Genomic DNA, 6,837 nt, shown 5'->3' with positions numbered 1-6,837 from the left:
AACAGAACTATCTATGTAAGTGTAGTTGTTATTACTAATATTCTCTCTCAGTACCATCAACTTTTAGTGACCTTACATGGAATTTCCAAGGCTGTAAAACTTTACAGAAGCAGAAAGCTTCATCTTTCTATCATGGAGCAGCTGCTAGGTTTGAACTGACAACCTTGTGGTCAGCAGTCCAGTATTTATCCACAGTACCACCAGAACTCCTGCTATTAGCTCCTATCAAGTTGATGCTATGACTCCTGGGAAATCCATGCACAATGGTATAATTAGAATCCATATGGTTTTAATTGGCTGAATTTTCAGAAGTAGTTCATCAGACCTTTCTATTTGCTTGTTTTCTGTTTGTCTGGAAGTTCCACTGACACCTGGTCATTATCAGAGCAGCAAATAATCCTCAACTGACAGATGAGTGTAGCTACAGTTGAGGTGTACTGGCCTCATATTAGTTGACAGGAAAATCTCAAATCAGATTGCTTAGTTTAATACACAAACATATGTAAACATAAGATAAAAATAGATTTCATAGCAAACTTAACATAAGGCAATTGTTGATGTAATCATCAAAAAAAGTTTATGCTGAATTCATGGAAGTATAAAATATCTAGGATAAAGAAGTTAATTGTGTGGTTTTTGTCAGTTGTTGTCAAGTCAGCTCTGACTCATGAAAAGTTACATAGAGTAGAATGGAATGCAGCTCAGTCTATGGGATTTTCATGATTATATGTGTTCTTTGAAAGAAGGTTATAGTCTTGTTTTATTATTTTTCTGTCAAAACCATACTCATAGAATCATACTGCCTTTATTTTCTTATTTCAACAAGAATACATTCCTCTGGAATTATCATGAAGTCTTGGTGTGGCATTGTAGGATAAGCACTGGGCTACAATTCAGTTTGAACCACAAGATTGGCAGTTCAAACTCACTAGCCACTTGTTGGAAACCCTATAAAGGGTCACTATGAGTCAGAACTGACTTGACAACACTTAACAACAAAATATATTCAAACTGAATATTTTTCAAATGTATTTAGGTAAGGAATTTGAGAAGCCTATATGTCAGGGGACTAGACTGAGGCATCAGCATTGATTTGACTAGGTAATAATGTTCTAGCCCTCTGAAAGAATTTTTATTAAATATCTGTTTAATCTTAATTCAGAATAGATTCTAAATACCATGTGGAAAAAAAAGTTACAGAATCAGTCCCTCTAGTAATATTTCTCCACCAATATTACATTTTCATAAGCAGCTAAATAATGGTCTAAATTACCTTACGTTCTCAGTCAAACAAAGGCTATATGAATAACCAGACAAACTTCCTTTGAAAACAATACAAAATTATTTCATTTTTCTCAAGAGTGCATCTGATGAGAATGTCTCACTCTGCCTTAGTACTTAATTCCAAGTTTATCAAACCATTACATTGAATCACATACAGCACTACTCTGGGACAGACAGGTAAGATTTTCTTTATCACTTTGAATTTCTGATATATTTTTAGTGTGTTTTATAAATTAAAGCCATGAGTAGGTATCTAGCCTTTGATTCAGTTTAAAAATTCTTATATAAAATAGTTGAGGAAACTTGAAGGCTTTAATTTACATATAACTTATTCTATCCAATAGGGAAATGCATTTTAGTTTTCTTTAAATATTTGAAGAACTTCATTGGTAAGAGTGGAATACAACTTTTATATATGATCTGAAACGTTAACACTAGGGTTCATATGAACAAAATTCAGGAGATAAGTTTTTATGTCATGTCATACCCTAAATATAGGACACATAGTTTTAAAGAATCAAAATGCATGTTAAAGTTTTTCCAGTCTAAAGAAGTGAACATCACGCATATCCACTCTACTTCAGAAATCTCCATACCCATGTTGCTGTTGTAGTTAGGTGCCTTCAAGTGGGCTTTGACTCATAGTGATCTCAAAATGAAACACTGCATAGTCCGGCACCAATTGCATACTTGTTGCCACACTTGAACCCATTGCTGCTACTATTGTGCCAATCCATCTCATTGGAGGACTTCTTCTTTATCTCTGACCTTTCACTTTATCAAACATGATATCCGTCTCCATGGACTGGTTCTTCTTGATATTATATCCAAAATATGAGAGATGAAGCCTTGACTTCCTGGCTCCTAAGGAGCATTCTGGCTATACTTCTTCCAACACATATGTTTGTTCTTCTAGTACTTACAATATTACTCTCCAATACCATAACTCGAAATCACAAATTCTTCTCACATCTTCCTTATTTATTTTCCAACTTTCAAATGCATATGAGGTTATTGAAAATACCGTGGCTTGTGTAAGATACACGTTAGTTCTCAAAATGATATCTTTGCTCTTAAACATTAAAGAGGTCTTGCACAGAAGATTCGCTTAATGCAATATGTAAATTGATTTCTTGACTGCTGCTTCCATGAGTGTAGACTCTGGATCCCAGAAAAATGAGGTCTTAAAAATGGTGACTGTCACCAAGCTGAAGGCTGTCTTAAAAGACACCTTGGGGAAAAAAGGTGTATCAGGGCATTTAAAAGCAAGAATCCGAGCTGAAGTTTTTAATGCCCTAGATGATGAACGTGAACCTCGACCACCATTGTCCCATAAAAACCTTCTAATTAATTAATTAATTTGGAAATATTTGGAATTCAACAAATATAAGTTTTCATCTGTCCTTGTAGCAGAATCTGGTCAACCTGTAGTTCCATTGGACAGACAACTCCTTGTCTGTGAACTGAATTCATTGGAAGAACCAAAGGATAATAATACAATACCACTGCTATATGTAATTTCAGCTCATTTCTTCTATGGATCTAAGGATGGCATCTAGAGTGTGTTTTGGAAAGGGTCTTCACTTCAGCTTCCAAGCCCACATTTTAGCAGACAATAAAGCAGAAGAAAGAAAATGGATGATCATCTAGAAAAAGTGGAGGAGAAAAAAATATGTAACTTTGATGAGTTTCATGTTTCTCAAGCCGTGAAGAGATGACATTTCCACTTAGGGCATCTTGTGAATAAAAAAACTGCATGTATGAAATAACGTATTTATTGTCCAAATGTCAAGAAAATGTACCAAGAAGCTGAATATTTTGTAGAAATTTGAGTTTCTGCATAACACTTAGCCTTTCATGTTTTACTGGTCATGTTAATAAAGCTGTCATCTAGCTCAAAAAAAAAAAAAAAAAAAAGAAAGAATAAGAAAAATGAGGTCTTTGACAGCTGTATGCTATTCAATGTCTATATGTTATTCAATAACATCACTGTCTTGTTGTTATTCATTGGTCCAGTTTTGAGGATTTTTGTTTCCTTTACATTGAGGTACAATCCATACTGAAGACAGGAACATTTGATCTTCATCAAAATGTATTTTTAGACCTCTTTGCTTCCAGCTAACAAGTTTGTATCATCTGCCTATTAAGAGGTTATTAATGAGTCTTACCCCAAACCTGATGCCACAACATTCTTCATATAATCCAGTTTCTCAGATGACTTCCTCAGCATACTGATTGAATATGTGCAGTTTAAAAAAAAAATGCCTGGTACATACCTTTCCTGATTTTAAACCATTCAATATCCCCTTGTTCTTATCAAACAACTGCCTCTTAGGCTATGTACAGGTTCCTTATGAGCACAATAAAGTGTTCTGTAATACCCATTCTTCACAATGTAATTTATAGCTTGTCATGATCCATACAGTCAAAAGCCTTTGTATAGTCAATAAAACACAAATAAACATATTTCTGGTATTTTCTGTTTTTTGCCAAAATCTATCTGATGTCAGCATGCCCTCTTCTAAATCCTAATTGAATTTCTGGCAGTTTTGTTCAATGTACTACTGCAGACATGTGAATTATCTTCAGCAAAATTTTACTTGTATGTGACTTCAATGATATTGTTTGATGATTTCCATATTCAATTAGGTCATCTGTCTTTGGAATGAGCACAAATATACATCTCTTCAAACTGGCTGGCCAGGTAGTTTTTAAATTTCTTCACAATGTTTCTCCCAAATTTCTTGAAAATAGGTAAGTGAGTACCAGCATTATTTGTTTGAAAGATTTCAATTTTTATTCCTTCATTTTATGAAACTTTGTTTTTCTCCAATGCCTCTTTGCAGCTCAGACATATCCCTTCAGTATCACTGGTTCTTGATGCTATGTTTCCTCTTGAAAAGCTTGACCACCAAGCAATTCTTTTTGGTCCTGTGACTCTATATATACCTTCCATCTTCCACTGTGAATTCTTTATCATTCAATATTTTCCCCATGGAATCCTTTAATATTGCAAGTCAAGGCTTAATTTTTTTCTTCAGTTATTTCTGCTTGAGAAATGTTGATTGTGTTCTTTCCTTTTGGTTTTCTAACATGTGGTCTATGCACATTTAATTATAATATTCAACTTTGTTTTCTTGAGCTACACTTCTAAATTATCTGTTCAGCTCTTATACTCTCTAATTTCTTCCATTAGATGTAGCATGTCTACACTGGAGAGCAAGTTTCAGAGTCTTTTAGAGATCCATTTTTGTTTTTTCTTCCTTTCCTGTCTTTTAAATGACTTTTTCCTTTCTTCCTGAGTGTAGACTCATGATTTTCTTGATGTCATCCCACAGCTCTTCTGGTCTTGGATCATTTATGTCTAATGCATAAAATCTGTTCTTGAAATGGTCTCTACATTCAAATTAGATAAATTCAAGGTCATATTTTGGCTCTATTGGACTTCTTCTAATTTTCTTCGGCCTCACCCTGAACTTGCATATGAGCAATTGATAGTCTGTTTGGTGGCAGACCCCTGGCCTTGTTTTGTCTGATGATATTGAGCTTTCCTATTGTCTCTTCCCATAGATGTAGTCAATTTGCTTTCTGTGTATTCTATCTGGTGATATAATGTGTATAATCACCATTTAAGCTTTTTAAAAAAGGTATTTGCAATGAATAAGTCATTGGTTGTACAAAACTCTGTTGTGTGCTATCCAGCATCATTTCTGTCATCAAGACTATATTTTCCAACTACTGATTCTTCCTCTTTGTTTCAAGCCTTAGCATTCCAATCACTAGTAATTATCAATGCATCTTGGTTGCATGTTTGATCAGTTTCAGACGGAAGAAGTTGGTATAAGTTTCATTCTCACCATCACTGGCTTTAGTGGTTGGTGTGTAAATTTGAATAATATTCATAGTAACTAGTCTTCATTGTAGGCATATGGATTTTATCCTATAACAGACAACATTGTGCTTCAGGATAGATCTTGAAATGTTCTTTTTGATGAGGAATGGGATGCCTTTCCTCTTGAATTTGTGATTCCTGACATAATAAACCATATGATTGGTTGATTCAAAACGCTAATGTCAGTCCATTTCGATTCACTAGTGCCTAAGATATTGATCTTTATGCGTTTAATTTCATTTTTGATAGTTTCCAGTTTTCCTAGATTCATATTTCATACATTCTTTGTTCTGATTATTAATGGATGTTTGCAATGCTTTCTCTTAATTTTGAGTTGTGCTCCCATCAGCAAATGAAGGTCCTGAATGCTTTACTCCATTTGTGTCATCACGGTCAGTTGTACTTTGAGAAGTTGTACTTCTCCTGTCATATTTTAAATGCCTTCCAGCCTGAAGGGCGTATCATCTGGTACCATAACTGACAATATTCTACTGCTGTTCATAATGTTTTCATCTTCCAGCACTATATCTGACAATGTTCTTCTGCTTTTCAAAAGGTTTTCAGTGTTTAAGCATTCAGTAGTTTGTCTCTCTTTCTTCCTAGTCTGTTTTAGTCTTCAAGCTTCACTGAAATCTGTCCACCATAGGTAACCTGGCTGGTATTTAAAATATGGATGGCGTAGCTTCTAGGAGAATAGCAACATGCAGGCCACCACAGAACAACACAATGACAGATAGTTGTAGGATATTTCAATCATTTAGGATATTTTTCTAGCTATTCTAATAGGTACTGTTCAGTTCAGTCCCAGTAAAATATTAGCTTTTTTTTTTTTTTTTTTTTTTTTTTTACTTTTTCAAAGTTCAAAAGGGGTGGCTGAGATTAGCTAGACAAAGTAAAGGAAGTTGGACTCTGCTATACAGCACCATTCATGACACACACATCAATGTATCAGTGGAAATAGGAGGATATTACACATGAAGATGTTGGAAATAAAGTGTTTTGTGCTAGGTAGACTTCTCTACAACTCCCCCTGCTTCTTATCCTTCCATCCCATTTTCTTCCTCTTATAAGTCATTAATTAACCTTTCATATTTCTATGTTTCCTACATTTCTTCCAATCTTTCTGCATTTTTTCTGGGCCTTAATATTTCCCTGTCTAATTGGAATCAATTTTTTTTTTTAGTTGTTTTTTGTTTTTTTGCCTTTGACCCATTCTCTCTCCCCAGCAAAACTGTCCTTGCATAGTCATCTTTAGACTCTTTTTTCTGTTGTTAAGTGCCAACAAGTTGGTACCAACTCATAGAAATCCTATCCACAAAAGAATGAAATGCTGCCTGGTCAAGCGTTAACCTCACATTCGTTGTTACGCTTGAGCCCATTAATCTCATATAAACTCATCATTTTTTTCATCTAATGAAAATACCTTACTGCAGCTTCACTCACACAATTGAAACTGTCTTTGGTGTTCTTCTTTAACCACTATTTCTCTTTCTAGATCTAATAAGTGAATTAGACAGTATCAGTATACAAGAGTGTTATTGTTGTTATGGGCCATTGAGTCATTACCGACTCATCCAATCCCATGTACAACAGAACGAAACACTGCCTGGTCCTGGCACAATTGATGCCACGATTGAGCCCAAAGATGCTGCCACTTTGCC

General features: G+C 34.7%; 1 pseudogene; it reads left to right on the top strand.

Annotated features, from left to right (window-relative positions):
* The first annotated feature begins 2,474 nt into the window (after positions 1-2,474).
* On the top strand, positions 2,475-3,002 carry LOC102819271 (annotated as a pseudogene).
* Positions 3,003-6,837: the final 3,835 nt, after the last annotated feature.

The sequence above is a fragment of the Chrysochloris asiatica genome, unplaced genomic scaffold (genome assembly GCF_000296735.1).
Source record: "Chrysochloris asiatica unplaced genomic scaffold, ChrAsi1.0 scaffold00093, whole genome shotgun sequence".
NCBI lineage: Eukaryota > Metazoa > Chordata > Mammalia > Afrosoricida > Chrysochloridae > Chrysochloris > Chrysochloris asiatica.
The sequence above is the reverse complement of the archived record's forward strand: the minus strand, read 5'-3'. Positions and strand labels throughout refer to the sequence as shown.